Genomic DNA, 20896 nt, shown 5'->3' on the forward strand with positions numbered 1-20896 from the left:
TTCACCATTTTCCTGGCTTTCCCAGCATTAAGGATGCCATTTTACCCGGCTTTTTTCTTATCAGATCTTTTCTTTCCTTCTTTCCTTCCTTCTTTCTTTCTTTCTTTCTTTCTTTCTTTCTTTCTTTCTTTCTTTCTTTCTTTCTTCGTTTCTTTCTTCCTTTCTTTCTTTCTTTCTTTTTTTAACTGATAATAATGTTGCTTGCTGAATGACACCACCTACGCAGTTCACAAAGGCTTTCCACTGACACTCCTGGAGTTCAATTCTTCACCTTATATTTTAACTGTCCTGGATTCAGAGATATATATGACAGCCTGCACAGGACAATAATTCCATCCTGGACAGTCATGTTCAAATTGAAAGAACTATATGTTGTGAATCACTGCACATCAGTTTTAACCTGTGGCACATTTTGTTAAGTAATATTAGAAGCATAATTTTGACATTGCAACTATTTTATATTTTATTAAAAGTTTCTACTCTGGCATTGTGGTGGTAAAATTAAGTTATATATTTTATTTTGTCTTGTGTCTTCTAAGTCAACAATAAATTTCTGCTATCTAAATATATGGGAATTAAATTCAAAGTACTAAGAGTGATAATTCCTGTTCAATTCAGTCCAGAGGCCTCTCAGTTGGCTTCCTGGGACGCAACAGTACACACAGATGTCAACAATCTGTAAAGAGCAGAATTAAAGGAGAAAGGTTAACACATAAGATTTTCTACGAGAAACATGGAAATGCCAATGGTGAACAATCTGATTTTTGAGAAAACAAAGCCAATTTGAAAAACAGATACTTGTACTTAACTACCTATTATTTTCCTACCTATTCCAACTGAAATATCAAAGTATGAATATTCCTAAGTTATAGACTCCTTAGAATTCTGTGAGCCCTGCCTTTTTTTTTTTCTATATCACAACAGGAGTTTTATTGAATCATCAGGTTGATTAGTTTTTTTCCACTTTATTTTATTTTATTTTATTAATTACACTTTGTTCATTTTGTATCCCCCCATAAGCCCCTCCCTCTTCCCCTCCAGATCCCACCCTCCCTCTCCTTTTTGCATGCATGACACTCACCAAGTCCACTGATAGGGGAGGTTCTCCTCTCCTTTCTGATCAGTTCACATCAAAGGTGGCTGCAATGTCCTCTAATGTGGCCTGGTAAGGCTGCTCCCCCCTCAGGGGGAGGTGATCAAAGAGCAGGCCAATCAGATTATGTCAGAGGCAGTCCCTCTTCCCATTACTATGTAACCCACTTGGACACTGAACTGCCATGGGCCCTGCCTTTTTATTGAGTTTTTTAAAATGTAAATAAATAAGTAAGTAAATAAATAAATATCTTGTAATCTAAGTTAAGGAATGGAAAGTGATCACAGTAAGGTGTTTTTGTCAAGATCATAGTGCTGAAGAGTCCCAGATCTGCCAATTCTCACCTTTTTTTTCTTGCTCAGTCACACCTCTATTAACAGGTCCTCTACTAGATACCTCTGGAGCTGTAACATCTCTTGAGCACATGTCATGAGAACTTTGTAAAATAGCCCTCTGACCCTTTGTTTTCTACCAAAACTGTGGTTAATTTGTTTTTCTTATATAATAGAGAAGAAGAAGAAGCACAACAGTGAAAGAACTGAAATGTGGGAAGTGGCAGGGCCATCGTTTCTGAGACAGGGCAGAGGCGATATTTCTATGGCAGCATCTTTGTGTTTCATGAGCAAGTTGGTTAAGCTCATGATCATCTTTAACTTCAGCACAGGGACTTCACATGTACACTAATCCTAAAGCCTTTTCAAAAGTGTCATTTATGAAGAGACTGCTTAGAGGGGCCTCTTTATTTCCTATCCAGTAGAACCTTACGAAATATCTCCCCGACAGAATGAATGCCAATGTAGTTCTACCTGCTTTTGCCCAAGAGCTGTGTAAATGTTTTTCTTAGTTGTTTGCCTTCTCATAATTGAAGCATTGGCTCTCTCTCTCCGAAACTTTTACAGAATTTAAACTAATGTCCCTGCCTCTGAGTGCTTTTTTTCTCCCTCATTTCCTTTTAGTTGTTAATTTACCATTCCCAGCTGAGATACTTGAGCAGATAGAATCAACCCAGCTCCTGCCTAATTGGTTCATCATGCACTTTATGATAATTTTCATTCTGGATTTTGATTAGGTCAGTATGGGACTGCTTTGGTCAATGCTTGTAATGATCTGCCTATTAACTCTGAAATAGGGTCTTTGACTGTTCTTATCTTATTAGATATCTCAGCTGTCTTAACTCTGCTAACCAAGAAATATTACTGAACTGTCCAAACGTTCTGTATCAGAGGCGAACATTTTCTGTATCATTTTTAACACCATTTGACTTAACTTCTTATATTCATTGACAGTTCTAAATGTTGCTAACAGGAAGCTGACAAATAGGTACTCCTTCAGAAATGTTTGTATCAGCTTCTTACATACATACGTGTGTGTGTATATATATATAATATATATATATATATATTATATGTTACACTTATTGCATAGACTCTTTCATGGAGTCAGCCATACATGAGTCTATGTGCACTTGCTTTTTAACTGGTGATGAAACACTCACACCTTTTTCTTTTTAATTTATTTATTTGATATACCCCTGAGATGTCATTAGAATGATATAGCTTTAATTGAGAGCAGAGAATATGCATATAGGGAAATTTCTGTCTGCCTGATGACCACTATTCTTACTGTTTTAACAGTTTGAAACTTGTCACATTGCGGATCTAGACTGAACACAAATTGACTACTGTGGCAAATATTATAAATTCTAACTGGGATGAATTTACCTTCTTTCTTGTTTCTAGCTTTTAGATGGCTGTGTTTAGGGAAGTGAGAGTATTAGCACAGTTGACTTTATTGGTTAGTCTTGTTGACTCACATTTTTCCAAATCTCTTTGCTAGTAATTTTGTTTATGTTATTTGTAATTTTTATGATCCTTGCGTAATGAATGCTTCTACACCAAGTTTTCTTTCCTTTGCTTTAACCTTCAATTAAGTTAACAATCTCCAAACTTTTTCTTTAATTGTTTTTGACATTTGTCATCTCTGATTTGTTCCTCCTTTACCTCCTTTGATGTCCTGTTCAGATCTTAGTGGGTTTTAGATTCAGAAGGTTAAGAACTGTTAAGAATAGCCGATTTTATAAACACATTTGAAAGCATAACATGTTATTTTGTTTTTTTTTCTACACAGCTAAGACCTATTGCTTGATTGCTTTATATAGGTCAGTTTATGTATGATGAATTTTAATGGCACCCTACCTTTCTCTTATATCTCATGTCTTTGCTACTATTATATCACATATATATGCACATATACGTGTTCATATTTAAATCTTCATTTATAAATTTAAATATATTTGTATATATAAAGAGATAATATATTTACATGCATATATATAGCTATTTGAATTTATGTGTTAATTCTGATATTTTTGCATTCATTCTGCCTAGAGAAATAAGGAGTAAAGTGAATCTTATTAATAAAAAATAAATTTACAATTTATTTTACATACATTCATTATTGTCAATTAAAAATACTGAATTATTAGACACAGTTATTGGGAGTTATTAAATATAAATGAGCCTGAGTTCTCTAGTTGTTTATATCGTTTTTGTACATAGGTTAGCTAAGAAACAATCTGAAACCTGCTGCCAGTCTGAGAAAGAAACTGAACCACAAATTCTCAGATTGGATTTTATTCTATTTTTTCCCAACCTAGTTTTTTATGAAGGTAATTTGGCCATGAGTAACTTTGCTGATCTGGAAGAATCGCAAACTGTACTCTAGCTGTTGTTTCTTCCCACAAACAAAAGTGCTTGCCTCTGAAGCGTGTGCCGTTGTTTGTTAGTCTCATATTAAGGGCCACTTTTTCAAAGTTATCCTTTTGCAATTCCTTTTTCTGAACCTCTCAGTTACAAAAAGCTTCCTAATTGTAAAAGCGAATAAAGAGATGCATCACAGGTGATCATGGAGGATATACTGTGAGGACAGCAGAACATCTGTCCTGTTCAATGTGGACAAAGCCACAGGTTAGGACGGTCCTTCAGAAACATGGGCAGGTAACTCTGGAAACAAGTCTTATAGGGAGGGCCAACACATCAAGGGTGCTGTGCTTAGGTTAGTAGCTTGTATAGTCTTCTGTTCATAAGCATTGATTTGCCTCACTATATTCAGCTGAGATACAAGTTAGACTCCAAATTCATCTGTTTACAATGAATGTCCACTCCCTAAAGCTAAAACAGAATTGTTAACTTCTGGCATCAGCCCAGTTTTAGGATGATACGTAGAGCAGTCCTTTTCCTGGACTTGCACTGTGTACATCCAGTGAAGATGCAGCCACCAACCTCTGTTATATACCCATCTCCTATCTCCTGAAAGTTTTACAAACACGTTCATCTGAAAGTATTTACTTTTCATTATCTTTCCCTTCAGTCTTCCTGCCCTCATTCTATTCACTAGTTCATAAGATGCTACAAATTAGAATCAGAAGCTTACTTATTTGCTGATGTCTCTCCAATAAATCTGCATCAATTCTGATACACTGGAAATGATACAAACCTTAGCATCCCTAGACAACTTTTCTCATCAGACGCTTCCCAGCTTAGATCATTCTGAGCCTCCTGGGGTTCTTTAACCAATATAGTTAATGGGATGATAACAGCTGACCTTTCCCTTCCTCTAACAACAGTGTTTGTTTTTTGTTTGTTTGTTTTGTTTTCTGTTTTTAGCAGTAGTTGCAGTAGGAGAGTATTTGTTGTTGTTGTTGAAGGTCTACTAGCTTTCACTGTTATTCTGTGTTGTTTTTCTCTCCTTTCCCAGAGCTAAAGTATGTAACTTGTCTCCAAGCCTAAACAAACACATCATCTAAGATAGTCAAATAAGAATATTTTGATGGTGTAGAAAAGCAGGATAAAAGGCTTGCTGTTCCTGCTAAACAAAAGCCTGGGAAGATTCATGACTCCAGCATGGTATCCCTTCAGAGAAAAGGATAGCTGAGCCTCAGAAGATAGTCAGCAAAGTGAAAAACTTGACACAGAAGCTTCCTTCATGCTTCCAACCATTTAGGCTAAAACAATAACTATGTTGATTTGAATTGGAAATGTCCCCTATAGTCTCATATATCTGAACAATTAGTCTCCAGATGGTGGCGCTATTTGGAAAAGTAGTCAGGCCTAGTTGAAGAAAGTATGTCAGAGGGATGAGATTCCAGAGTTCATCGATCCATTTGCAGTTCACGCTCTCTTTGTCATGTGTTTGTAGTTGCAGATGTGAGTTCTCAACCTCCTGCTCTGGCATGCTCCTCTTTTATCTTCTCTCCTATTAATGCATTCTCCCTCTGGAATCATAAGCCCTCATAAACTCTTTCCTCTCTAAGTGGTCTTGGTTATGGTGTTTTGCCATAGCAACAGAAAATTAATAAAACATCAAAAATTTTAATTAAATAATTCTGTAATTGTTTTTGCTTATATTGTCTTCAACTAAAGTATAGTCAATTAAAATAAACTTTTTGATTTTTCAGCTCAAGTGTACATTCACATACTCTAAGATGATAATGTATACACAGTCCCATAAACAGTACATCTAAGTACTTAGAAAATCATATTCATATTGTTAATACAAAGTGAATAAACTGCAATTAATATAAAAATAAATTTAAAAAATTAAAAGAGAATAGTTCCATAAGTACAAAATAAACTGAACTTTTTTCTTTTATATAAATCAATAAATAAATCTGCCATGTTATTTGTTAAATATACATATTTTAAGACTAAATTGAAAACAGTATGGTGTCATGTTTTCAAAAGACAACAAAAAGTATCAGAAATAATTTAAGGTTTTAAACTTTATGCTGATGGAATGGCAAAGTATATGTACTTAATAAAAGAAATAATTGTTGAATTATTTCATATTAACTACAATTTATTTATTTTATAAAAATAAGATTAAAAAAATTTTATAGTTGTGATTTATGTATGATCTGATAGTAGTGACATCGCTGATGTAAAGAATAGAGATATAAAAATAGAATATAGATATGATGGTGTTTATTATAGATTACATTGTGCACAATGTTAAATATAAAGGAGTGAATAAAAAGAAATGTTTCACATAATTTTTTCAATAATATTTTCATCGTACACAATAAAAAGTATTTATTAGGTTAAATCAAATATAAATTATAATTACTAAACCTGTGTTCCAAATTTAAGCAGTATCATTTTCTCTTTAAAATTTTAATGTCTCAGTAATTCTTCTTGCATACTATAATTACAAATTAACCTATTAAAATTCTGTGTCTGTTCGTCATGTAAAAAAAGTAGTAGATGGCATCCTCTTATTACAGCAGACCCACAGACGAGAAGGTAAATCTTGAACCATGTATTGTGGGGGAAAATTTCAGCCAATACAGTAAATCATACATTCGTGAATCTAGATCAGAAGTGTGCCCAGAGCTTCATGTAGGCAAGAAAATGTGCATTTGATATGCTTTATTTTAATTTATTGTTTGAGAATGTCAAACAGCTATACACAGTATTTTGTTCCTATCTACTTCCCAATGCCCCACTCCCCCTACTATCTAACTTACCTACAGACCATCCCCTAACTTCATGTTCTTTATTTTTTAATTTTTTAATTAAAATTTATTTTTTATATATTAAATACAGTTTATTCATTTTGTATGCCAGCTGTAGTCGCCTTCCTCATTCCCTCCTCATCCCACCTTCTCTCTCTAATCTCCTAACTGCCCCTTGTCAAGTCCACTGATAGGGGAGGTCCTCTTACCTTTCCATCTGACCCTAACTTATCAGGTCTGATTAAGACTGTTTGCATTGTCCTCCTCTGTGGCCTGGCAAGGCTGGTCCTCCCACCGGGGGGGGGGGATCAAAGAGCCAGTCACTGAGTTTATGTCAGAGGCAGTCCCTGTTCCCCTTCCTAGGTAACCCACTTGGACACTGACCTGCCATGGGCTACATCTGTGCAGAGGTTCTAGGTTATCTCCATGTATGGTCCTTGGTTGGAGTATCAGTCTCATAGAAGACTCCTGTGCCCAGATTTTTTGGATCTGTTGCTCTCTTGTGGAACTCCTGTCCTCTCCAGGTCTTACCATCTCTCCCTTCTTTCCTACGATTCCCTGCACTCTGTCCAAAGTTTGGTTATGAGTCTCAGCATCTGCTCTGATACCCTGCAAGGTAGAGTCTTTCAGAGGCCCGCTGTAATAGGCTCCTGTCCTGCTGTCCTGTTTCCTGTTTTCTTTTCTTTTCTTTTTTCTTTTTTCTAATTACTCAAAGTCCAAAATTAGTGCTACCCAAATGTGCATGCATGAGTGTGGAACAATATTTTGTTACAAAGAAATTTGCTGCATGTATGTTTTCTGAGAGGAACGATTTGGCAAAATATTTGTTTCATCTTTTCTATTTGAACATGCATCTACTATTCAAGTGTTTCTTGTTATTAAGCACTGTGTTCCTCTATCAGTCGTAGAATATTCATCATGTCTTTATGGGATTTTGATGCAACTGTCTTTTTTTTTAAGGATTTAAAAGAGGATATACGAAATTTCATTTTTTGAGACAGTGTTGGTGTAAGTCATAAGGTAAGCCTTCAGTGACATGGGGTCTCTCATAGCGGGGAATCTGAGATCTTGACTATCACACACACTCACCTGTAATGGACTGTATTTGCACTGTATACTAATACATACATAGTAGCACTGTGTAGATACTCAGTTCACCATGTAAGGAGAGAGTCACATGTTTTTGTATGGAGGAACAGAATTCTCTATAGAATAAGATCTCTTAAGTGAAGGACACATTGTCAACTGGAAAAAACAGTTAAGTGATCTTCAAACATAAGGCCATGATCTCAATGCTATCTACCTTAAGCTTTTCCTATACAAATTTTATCTTCTTTATGTATTAAACTATAGGTATCCTTTACTAAATTGCATTTAGCTTAAATGTAAAAATTGTTCCTTGTTTTTCATCTTCTCATATTTTAAAACACGATGACTCATGTTGTTTAATTCTTTCTATCTTAATAAATAATTTTTATTTAATAATATGTGTGTGTGTGTGTGTGTGTGTGTGTGTGTGTGTAGTTGAAGATGGTTTCTGTGTGAGTCAGGATGTTCTCTGTGTTTTCTCTGCAATGAATTTGGTGAGATATCCAGCTAGAACACCATGTCTATGCAGTTTATGATGGGCCATTCTGCTTCTACACAAGGAACACCTTATCCTTGTTCTGTATCTGTGAGTGCTTGGGGTGGAAACCTGGTGGAAGGTCTGTTCTCATGCTTCCAGATGGGTGTTGGGGAGCATAACGCCCCCTCGTGAAAACTGGCTTGCCACTCAGAGAATTGCCTTCTGTCCTCTAATACAAACCCATTCTGCATGTTTTCCTTACCAGGATTTAAAGAACATACTCTGTTCCCATCCAAATGTGAGAAGTTTAATTTCAAAATAAAATATGTCACAATAGCAAAGAAACAAAAGGGAAAAGCTCTCTTATTTCAGTATCAGTTAACATACTTATTTTTACTGGTTGTGTCAAATATCATGAATCTTTAAAAACTAGTATTTATGAGAAGATTAATACCTATTTTAATCTTGTCAGGCTGAAACACTTGGAAAGAAATGTCAAGGAAATATTTTCCTCTCACTGTCCAGTCTAGACTTGGCAGTTTAACAACTCCTCTTCTTTACCACTCAAATATGTATACTTTATATTTTATTCTTCCTTCCTTTCTTAGTCCACTTCAATAACTTCTGTAAATGGGAGACATACTAAAAATGTTAGAAACTGAGTGACTTCTCTTTCAAATGCCTATCTCTTCCACATAACACCAATTAATTTATTGAAAAGCAAATAAAAAATTGAAGTACCAAAGATTTTCAGTGGTTAAGTAAATAATAATCAGAGATTTCAGTTCTATATGAGCACTAATAATCCTTATTAAAACAAAAACACTACCCCAAAAAGCAAGTGTATCAGACCCCTTAAAGTATAAATAACTTGTCAAATTTCAATCACTCAAGTACTAACCTAACAGAATATTTTATTCTTGAACTACTTATAGTCAAGTGTTGAGGAAATATCAGGAATGAAGATGTCAGACATTGTAAAATGCTTGAATGAAATGTGCTGAAGCAAGGTCATGGGTTTTCTGAAAACAGAGAAGAAAATTCATATTTTAAAGTATAATCATTTCACTTCATATTTTATCTTATGATAAGTCAAAATGGCAGCCATACAATGTAACTCCCTTCTCGTTATTTTTTTTTCTTAAAACACACTTTATTTGGCTTATAGCATAGAACTTTTCCCATGTATACCTTGTTTTTAGTTAACTTCATGAAGCCTACTCTCCTGCCCCCATATTTTACTCTGACCTTTCTACCGCTTAATGTTGCATATGTTCTTTTATCAACCATGTCCTTTTGTGAGGCTCTCACCCACTCCAATGTGCCCTTCCTATTTCTCTGGCTTCTATTGACATCACAAATGACAAGCATAAATCTAAAGATTTGAAGCTATGATATACAGATGAAACCAAACATGTAGTATTTGTCTATCTGGGCCTGGTCACCTATTATAGTATTTTTTTCTAGTCACATCCATTTCCTGAAAACTTTCTGATTGTAGTTTAATTTGAAGCTGAGTAAAGGTTCACTATGCATATGAATCACATTTTTATTACCGGTTTATCAGTTAATGGGCATCTAAAACGATTGTACTTCCTAGATATAAGAATAGGATGCAATGAACACAGATGTGTGTTTATCACTGTAGTAGACTGTGGACTCCTGGGTATCTGACTAAGAGTGGAATAGCATGGCCTAGGGGATGGCGCAGTGAGGGAAGTGCTTGCTGAACAAGCACAATGAGTTGAATTTGAGTCTCAACACCTACGTAAGAAGCTGGGTATGTCCCAAGACTGACTTCTGGTTTGGTTCAAACACACACACACACACACACACACACACACACACACACACACACTCACTCACTCACACACTCACACACACACACACATGCTACACCATAAGAGAAAAGAGCAGTATTTAAATATGTATTTAATGTTTAATAATGTATAAATTATTACTTCAAAATAAATATAACAATCTTTGTATCTATCTCGACTTTCCGTGTTTACTATAATTATAAGGGAATGATAATTATTTTTAAAAAGGATGCTTTTGATGAGCAAAGAATGTGCCATTGGGTGGAACTTGGTCTAGTCTTTCCCGCTCCCCCAGGAAGTACCCAGCTGTATTTATGGAGCCTGAAAGGTGCCATCTCTTCGCTGTAATCACCACTCAGCAATAGATCTTGCCACACGAATTCAGTGCATATGTAGTAGCCAAGCTCACCTAATTGAAAGTGCTACCAGTTGTCTGTTCTAATGAGCTGTTAGCTAAAGTACAAAATATCAAGGGATTGTCTCTTCTTTACTCAGAGACCTTTAAATATCTTGGAGAAAGGGAAGAGGAAGTTGTTGAGCAATATGGCAATTGTGAGTTTTACCTTCTGCCTCAGCAAAGCTTTTCCTGTCATTTCATTTGCATCTAGTTCTTGATTCATGTTGTTTATTCATGAAAATTGTATTATTAGCAAAGTATGTCCTTCTTCCACATTTAACTTGATACTACTCAGTACATTTCTCGTCTTATTTTTCTCTAAACTTGTTTAAACATATATTGTCTGTCTTGATTTTGTGGTAGATTGTCTTGGGTCGTCATATAATGAGATAGAAATAGACCGCTATCATCAAATAGACATAAAATTCTAAGTGTGACATTAGCTAATTAACATTTCTAGTGCATATCAAATGCTTATTATCTTTACTCTTAAAACAGTACGCTAAGTCTATCTTAGACACATGAATTACTGTTACTGAATTGCAATAAGTGATTCTGGATATTGTAGTCTATTTCATCTTTGAAAGTTAAAATCATATATCCTAAATAGTTACATGTGAATTATGTCAAATAGTATGAAAAAAATCCAAATTTTGAGTAAAATTTCATTAATGTCATGTGCTGATGAGTTCATTTTTCTCAAATGGGTGTCAGGAAATCTGACAGGAAACGTTCTCCAACAAAATTTTCAAAATTATTTTGCATTTAAGTTTGATATTTGATTATAAAAACCCAAGGAAATTCTGTGCATCTCAATGACAAGATCATTAAGCACAACTATTCCAAGTCATGGCAATAAATCATAAGCTTGGGAGAAGACTTTAATTTTTGGAAGAGTATACTTGTAAATAAAATAATTAGTATTGCCTCAATATTTGCTGAGTATTCCTTGCCCTAAAAAGCAAAAAGAAGCAGGTCTCCTGTACCAGCTTTTCCATTTCATGTTTCTATTTAAAATAAGAGCACCAATATAAACCAGGCAATTTATAACATTATTCAGCTGTATACAGAATGCTGTAGAAAAAGTGTTTTCAGCAATAAACCAGAATCTTTTACAGTTCTTAAAGCTATGATGCCATGTTTATTTTGTTGTTGTTGTTTGTTTGTTTTTTAAAGCTGGTAGATAGACTCTATTAAGAAACTTTATCTATTAGCTTGCAGACATGGCCCTTCTTTGTGCTCCTCTGGAGAAGGAGGGAATGGAAGAGAGCTCTCCTGTCCCTTTCACAAGGGCAGGCACCCTGTCGTGGAGGTCTGTTCACATGGTATCATTGAACAAACTCGTCTTCCAAAAACTCCATGTCCAATCACAGCGTAGGTTAAAATGCAGTGGCAACACTTGGGAGACAGAGACAGAAGAATCTCTGGGTTCCAGAACAAACTGGTCTACAAGACCGAGTTTCAGGACATGGAAAAACCTTGGTTTGAAAAATGGTAAAATAAAGAAAAAAAATTTAAATATACGATTGGGCTTACACGTGTCACATACATAGAAACACACACACAGACAGACGTATAGACACGCATGTATACCTAATATGTAATAAATATTTAATAAACATAATATGAATAAATAATAAAGAAAACCCTAAATTAAATTAAATAAAACCAAAACTATATTATAATTCTAATATCCACTTATAAGTGAGTATATACCATGTGTGTTTTCCTGCTTCTGGGAGGACTGCTCCTATCAGTGGACCAGGGATGGGACATGGGAAGAGAAGAGGGAAAAAGGATGTGATTAGGAGGGAACAAGGGAGGCACTACAGCTAGGATACAAAATTAATAAATTGTAATTAATAAAGACATAATTTAAAATATTAAAAAACTATGAAACAAACAAAGAAAAACACAAAAACAAATTCAAAATGAATTCAAAAACAAATTCAAAATATTTGAATTTGTAGATCTGGCAATACATACTTTAGTTCTATAACATATAAGAAATTGACTTCTCTTTTTGAAAAAAATTAAGCCTTTGACCTGATGGAGCCAAGTAAGAGTGCATGCATGCTAAACTGCCTTCTGTGAATTTCATAAGATTCATTAGGTGATAATCCCAATGGTCCTGTATCAGTCAAGTTCAAAATCTAGCTGTGTCAGCTTTTAGCTTTCTTGGACTTTGAGTATTTAGTCTCTGTAAGTTTTAAAATTCATCAAAAATTATTTTAACCATTTAAGTGTAAAAAAAGTAAATATAGGTAATGTTATGAATTTATTACCTATAAATGTTTTAATAAACCTGAGCTTTTATGTTATTAAAAATGAACACCTTATAGAATTAAAATGCTATTTTAGGGAAGTAAGTGTATAATTATATAAGATGCATGGTAAGATATATCCTATTTTCTAATATCCCCATTATTGGACTGAGTTGTAATTCATTCCATTAAAAATAAAGAAAAAGGTAACTCAGGAAACATAATTTTCATAAATTTTACAATCCCTTGGAATAAAATAAAACAGTATATAAATATGACCTGTAGACTTATGTTAATATTTACAATGGAAACACTGTTCTTCAAAGTTGTAATATTATGGATGTGATTGTTTTGTAGTTCATGTCAACTTCCTAATACTCCTAAGTTATATTCTTGGCTTGTGCTTTTCCCTTTGGTTGAAAATTCCCTTAGTATTCATTGAGAAAATTAAGAAAATACATTCAAAAGAGACTGTTAAAAACCAGCCATTGACTTTGGCATTGGGGTATATATGAATCTAAGTAGCTCCAGCTCATTAAATAGATACCAGATTTATTTCTCTTCTTATTAAAAAAAAAATGTTCTTAAATAGCTCTAGTTGCTCCAAATATTAAAACTAACAAAGATAACATTTTGTAGATAGGTGCTACCTAGGAGACAGGTAGTTTGTATAAAAATAAAAATAAAAACTTACCTTGACACTATAGTCATTTATTTCTATCTACAAATTAACAAAATACTTTCTGTAAACTAGTGAAATTCCTGAAATTTAAATGTCTACCCAGAGTCCATTATCAAGATCTTAGCTTCTTGCCTATTTCTCATCCTCCTGCTCAATGAAATGTTTTAGGCTGTCTTTAAGTATGTATTACATACATACATAAATAAAGGCTCTGTTCTCTACAGATACCCACCAAATTCATGACAACAACAATGACTGCAGATAGACTCGGGGGGCGGGGGAATGAAATCTAGTAAAAGAAGCAGTGTGTTGGCTAGTTTTATGTCACCTTGACACCAGGTAGAGTCATCTGAGAGGAAGGAACCTCAGTAAAATACAACTATAGGCAGGCCTGTAGGACATTTTCTCATAAGTGATTCATGGATTAAGCCCCAGCCCAATGTGGGTTAAAGCACCGTACCTGGGCTGGTGTCCTGATTTATTTAAGAAAACAGGCTGAGAAAGCATGAGAGCAAGCCGGTAAGCAGCATTCCTCCAAGGCCTCTGCATCAGATCCTGCCTCCAGGCTCCTGCTGTATTTGAGTTCTTGACCTAACTGCCTACAATGATAGACTATAATGTGGAAGTGTAAACCAAAAAGAAGAGAAAAAAAATCCTTTCCTCCCCAACTTGCTTTTGATCATGATGTTTCATCAAAGCAATAATGACCCTGACTAAGACAATTATGTGTCCCATGTGCCTTCTAAAGTATGAAGTCAAATGTCATCATATAAAATTAGCCAAATGGCAAAAGCAGTTTCAGGTGTGTTTGACAGACTGTGTAATGACACTTTGACGACATGGCCTGTCCCAAAGCAGCTCACAATATGCCATGCTGATATCACAAGACATTGAGAAGCTTCACATAACCTGCCATAGAACCTTCCACTGCACATTAAAAAAAAAAAAGTAGCTGCTAGAAGATTTGAATTAGGGTAGGTGTTGCCAGACATTTGAAAAGAGCATCAATATTATGGTCAAGTTTCCTCAGGAGGACAGATAAAAAAACAATCAAATTAAATGACACAGAAATTCTGAGTTAAGGATTCAAGGTAGTAATCTACCTTGCACATGAAGTAAAAGTGATTTACTTTATTTTTATTTTAGAAAAGAAAGCACTACTAAGCGATCAGAATAATTCATATTGAATGATACAATGAAATTCACAAGCTATAAACATTATGATAATTCTAATTACCTCTATTTTAGGAATATCATTTTTAAGAGAATTATGACTTAGACATGTCTATTTTTTGACATCTTTTATTGTATTTTTCCCATTGAGGAGCATTGAAGAGGTATAAATATGATATGAAAGGTTTGCCAACACTACTTTCAAGCTGGACTAGTTTTTCGAAACTGAACAGTTCAAGTGATAAATAAGACTTTTGAGGCCTTCTCACAGAACAACTCCAAAGTTCAGTATTTATATGGTATCACCACTGCAAATATTGAAATAGTCAAATTGTATAAAAATCTATAAAAGCTTAAAAGGATAATCTTTCTTCTCTAGATGTTTCAGATCCTTATGTCGGCTTTTAAGCGTAGATTCCTCATATGCTTCTGTAGGATGACATAGGTGCCATGAAGGATCATTTATAGGAACAAAGGGAAATGGAAGTTGTTGTTAATTAAAGTCATAGATGCAGAATTAAATAACTTACATGGAATATTGTTATTTAAATATTGCAATTTTTCTTCCCTAGAGCAGAAAATATGTTTTAACATTCTATTGTTTACATTGTCATCTGATTAAATTCAATATTGTTCTTCTTCGATTTTCTGTTGTTAAGAGTCCTTTTTCCATTATTTTATTTACTTAATCACTTTACAGACTTCTTGAAACCCCTTCCCCCTTCTCCTCCCAGTCCTACCCTCATGCTTTCTCTCCCATTCCCCTCTTCTTCTCCTCAGAGAAGGGGTGGTCCTCTATGGCTACTAACCCATCCTGGCACATCTAGCACTGGCAATTCTAAAAGTCTTAACCACCTTTGTCTTGCAATGAGACAATCACTACTAGAAATAAAGTGACTTGGAATCCCTTGGAATTCTCACATTAAGGGTATAAGAGCTGTTTTCCTCTCCTCCCATTTTATTCAAAGACTCCTGTACAAGAAAAAGTCAAAGGAAAAAAAAGTGTCATCTCTGGATGTTTAACCTTTCAGCGATTATTGTAGGTGAGTATGTATCAGATCTGCGAAACTACCCTATTTCCCACAAACCTGAATGGAGCCAGGAATGTTGGGTTCAATATTTTTTGTTATCCTTCCAATAGTACTATCTTGGGAAGAGAGTATTTCCAAGAAAGTATGTTCAGTTCTGGAAATGCTAATGGGTTGGCAACACTCCCCCAAGTATTTCTAACTTGAGGCAAGGAATGAGGGCAGAGTGCAGCAGTTCTGGGTTGTGGTATTTGCATTTCCTAAATTCTCCAAAGTGCTTATCTACTAATCCCTAGTGCTTTGCTTTCCTGTGTAACGAGTCCATTCCTGGGAACTTGAAGCAGCTTAAATGTTTAAGGTGGTGCTAAGAATACTGCTGTTGTCCATATGCCAACTTAAAACTCTCTCTCTCTCACACATACACACACTCACCGGAGATCAAACATTGTTTTCCAACCACAAAAGAGGAAGTAGATTCAGATTTGAGTTTCTTTAGGGACATGATCATGCTGAGAGGCAAATGAATGGCCACTGTGGGGAATTTATTTCTCCTGCAGGAAAAGCAAAGGCTAATAATAATTGAGGTTGATTTGCAAAGTGCACAGCTTCACAACAATCATATGATACCTAGTAATTCTGAAATTGAGGTAAAAAAGGAAGCACTTCAGAAGCCGGAATTATGAAAATCAAGAAGTTGCTTAAAATATTTGAGGGTGTGCTTAGAGAATTAAATGCCATATGCTTTCTTTGCTTCAGAAGAGAGACTGTGCTTTCGCTTGGAACAAATTGCACACGCAGGTGTTTGATACAGGGTTTAAAAGCTATCAAGAAGTGCCAGAATGTTTGGGGTTGGGGTAGGAGGTGTTAATTTGGGGAAAGTGGTATGTGTTGGGGGTGGGATGGAAGAACAAAACAGTAAAGACAAAAACCTATTTGTTATGTTTGTGAATTGGGTGGAGTCCTTAGAATTAGATTTTAGCACCTGAGCTCAAATTTACCTTTGTTCACAGAGTCAGATTAGGATGCTACTTTTTATTTTATTTTTCCTTTGGAATCATTGATATTAGAGAAGTAATAAACATTTTCTTGTTTATAAAGTAGGCCAAATTTGGTCCAATTTGCAGAACAAGGTAAATTGTTGTAAATTGTTATCATCCATCTTCTGATGAAAAAGCTAAGAGCATTTATAGCTTTTTTTCACTGCTAAAATAATGTTAGCACAGTAATGCATCAGATGTCAGATACTTGGAGCATAATCTTGTTGATAAAGCATACATTATATTTGTGTTGGAGTCTCTCCTGAGACATTCTCAATGCAAATAGATCCAGAGTTAGACAGGTTAAACTATCTAAATCTTCATATTTATGGTCTGAGAATACTAGGAAAAATAACTGGAAAAATTAAATAGGCAGAATTAGGCTCACTACACCTATTTTAGATTATTACAATGGCTTTCTTTTACTAGCACAGAGTCTATTACCATGGTTTGTACTATGACATCCAGAGTCATAGTACAAACAAGACAAAAATAATAAATTCAGCCATACCCAACAATAACACAAAATGAGAAGATAGTTTAATATAATCAGCAGGAATCTTTGAAGAAGTGGTCTATAAACTGAATTGTTTAAAGCAGTTCTCATCCTTAATTAATTTCCGTAATTCTTTTTTCATTCTGGAAATTCCCATTAGTAAAAGAGTTAGAGTTCGAAAGAAAAGTTTTGAAAGCTGCGCTATTATATCGAAGACAGACACGTAAAAACCAAAGAATCACCCACAACTAAAACAATCATTTAATCTCAATTTTTAAATTATGACTTATTTAAAAATCCAATATAACTTTCCTCGATGTACTATGTATATATACATATTATTTCTATTTAGAAGTCTAGGGAATCTAATATCCATTTTGCTTCATTTTCTGAGATAGTACAAAAGTGAAAGGTGCATTCATTAAAATTATCTAGCGCAAAAATGATTGACAATTTTAAAGCTCTCAGTAGTTATTATTGAGACTAACCAATGGTAAAAATAAGTTGTTAAGACCCTATAACAATGATTTCTTCTAAATGAAAGCCTATATCAAAACCCACTTTTCACTGGAGCTCGGGATGCCAAACCTCTTTGCCTCTGCCACATACTCGCAGCTGCTGTGTAGAAGGAGGCACTTGCAGGTGCTGCTTTTAATGAACAGAAAGTGATTTTCAGCCTGTCCATTTGTGATGGATTCGGTTTAGGAACTCAGAAGAAACTCCAAAGCTTTAAGTAAAATAATATGCTATTATAGACCCAGGTTGCTAGTATATTTGAATCCCGAGCAGATTTAAAGGTGTATTATGTATCTTGTTTCTGTTCTTATTCTCAGCATCTAAAAATATCTATGGGGTGAGATCAAGGGCATTGAACTGTTTTGACGTTTTGTTTTATTTTGTTTTGTTTTGTATTACTGGTATGGTCCCCAAACAGATGACTCTATAACAAACCATCAACCCAACCTTTACCAATGCTACAAACATATGGCATGCTGATAAACATGCCATATAATACCAATAATGAAACGAGATATTTGAACAATTATCACTTTCCTTCTCTGATTCTTTATTTTTGCTTTCTGATTTTAATATAAGTAGAAGAGTCTCTTTCTCCTTTCTTAGATTTTTGATTTTTATTCACAAGACTTTCAAATAGAGTTAAACATTTAATCTGGATAATTTGACGTCCTTAAATAGTAACAAAGTAAAACACTGAGAAGATAAAGAATATCATATTGATAATCATAAAAGCATCTACTTAAAATAGTAGACTTCATGTTATAATGGATTACTACCTTACCCATTTTTTTAAATCAAAGATTAGATCGTATCAAGTGGGAAAGTATGATAAGACTGGAGAAAATCTTTTTTTTTCAAATAGTCTTTTTCAGATTTATCGATACAGAAGAGAAATTCTTTGTTAATATTAAGTTGGCTTGTTTCCATGTATGTGGACCTATCTGCATTGCCCACGTGGCACGCTGGGGTTGGCTACCCAGAGGCTATTTAAGCTGTGGGCTGGCTTTCCCCAGGGTCAGATGATTGTTCAAGGTTCCTGAATAAACTGCATTGAAAAAAAAATTAAGTTGCTACTTATGGAGCTGGAGACATCGCTCTGCTGCTCAAAAACTGGCTGTCTGGATTCTCTTTCAGCACCCACACATAACTGTTCATAATGCTACTTACAGGGGACCTGACAGCCTCTTTATCTTCTGCATGCACTAGACATACATGTGGGGCATTTACATATTCAAAGGCAAAAAATTAAATACAACCAATAAAAATAAATAAATCTTTACAACAATGCACTGATTACCTTTTTTTTTTCTTTTTCTTTTCTTCTAATGGTAAAGATAGTTTGAAATTCTGAAAGAATTGTTTCTGATTTTTTTTTCTTCATACTGTCCTGGAAACAGTATGAAGAAATTATACTTATTAATGACACTAATAAAAGACACATCATATTGTATACCAAAATAGTTACTATAGGGCGATATTAGCTCTGTAACTTTTTACTTTTATTATTATTATAATTATAATTATATAATTTATTAACTTTGGATCCTGGTTCTAGCCCCCTTCCTCATCTCTATCTGGTCCCAACCTCCCACTTCCTCCACTATCCCTCTCATTCCCCTAGTCCACTGATAGGGGAAGTCCTCTGCTTCTACTCTCTGACCCTAGCCTATCAGGTCCCATCAAGACTTCCTGTATCCTTTTCCTCTGTGGACTTGCTAGGTCTCCTGACCAGGAAGAAGCTATCAAGGAGCAAGAAACCGAGTTCATGTCAGAGACTGTCTCCTCCCCTTATTAGGGAACCCATATGGAGACTGAACTGTCTATGGATTATGTCTGAGCAAGGGCTCTAACATCTGTCTCTTCAGTCCCCCGTTGGCCTAGCTTTTCTTGGCTTGGTTGGTCTCCTGTGGTACTCCTTTCCCCTCTGGGTCCTTCCATATCAACTTTCTTCTGTAAGACTCCCTGCTCTCTGTCAAAGTTTGGCTGTGAGTCTCTGCATCTGCTTCAGTCCCCTGTGGGGCAGAGTCTTTTAGAGGACGTCCATGGCTGGTTGGAGTGCAAACCTGTGCAACCACTTTGGAAATCAATCTGGACCTTTCTCAGAAAACTTGGAACAGTCTTCCCTCAAGATCCGGGTTTACCACTCCTGGGCATATATCTGAAAGATGCTCAACCATACAACAAAGACATTTGCTCAACTAGGTTCATCAGCTTTATTTGTAATAGCCATAATCTGGATACAGAAATCTTGGTATATTCACACACTGGAATACTACTCAGCTCATAAAAACAAGAAGATCACAAAATCTGCAGGCAAATAGATGGAACTAGAAAAGATCAGCCTGAGTGAATTAACCCAGAAGACATACATGGTATAAGCTCACTTATAAGTGGTTATTAGCCATAAAATATAAGATAGACATACTAAAATCTACGAAAGCTAAAGAGCAACAAGGACCCTAGATGCTTAATTCTCATTCAGGAGGGAAATCAAGATTGACCCTGGAAGCGGTAGAAGAGAGGGAACAGGATGAGAACCTGGCTTTGTAGCTTTTAAAAGGAAGAATTCGTAATTGTCTATGCAAGGTCAAATCTGTTAACGTCAGTTATTTTCCAGGTAACATTTTTAGAGAGTAACTGATAATTAAGATAATTTGAGCTTAAGTCATTCAAAAATACATAATTTTCATAAGTGTGTGGGTTTAAGTAGAAGAACAGTAACCAGAGTAATATGAGCCAAGTTTGGCTGACTCAGTTTAACAACATTGAGATGTGATGGTGTTGGCATAATGACATCATTCTCTCTTGAGAACAATCTCTGGAGCGCAGGTGGCAGAAGTAGGCTGATCTCGTTGGAAAACATCAAATGCGTGCAAAATACTCAGAGTTCAGAGGTTTTTTGTTGTGTATCCTGAGCACACAGTAGTAAGAACCCAGGCAGTGATGCTTCAATATTGAGTTTTAGATACACAGTTATTTTTTCCATCTACATCAGCTATGTGACCATTAAATTACCTATTCTCCAACCAGTTACGGTTATAAATATCAGCTATACAAGATATTGTGGGCCCAGGGGGGACTGCAGAGACTGTTGCATCAACCAAAGATCAGACATAGAGAGGACTTAGTCCCCCTGTTTAGTTGTAGCCCAGAGACAGCTCAATTTCCATGTTGGTTCCCTAGTAAGTGAAGAAAAGACAGTCTCTGAAGAGAACCCAGTTGCCTGCTTCTAGTTCACTTCTTCCTGGTGGGAGCAACCTAGCCAGCCCACTGAGGAAGAGGATCCAAGTAGTCTTGATATGACCTGA

This window comes from Meriones unguiculatus, chromosome 8, assembly GCF_030254825.1.
Source record: "Meriones unguiculatus strain TT.TT164.6M chromosome 8, Bangor_MerUng_6.1, whole genome shotgun sequence".
Classification (NCBI taxonomy): Eukaryota; Metazoa; Chordata; class Mammalia; order Rodentia; family Muridae; genus Meriones; species Meriones unguiculatus.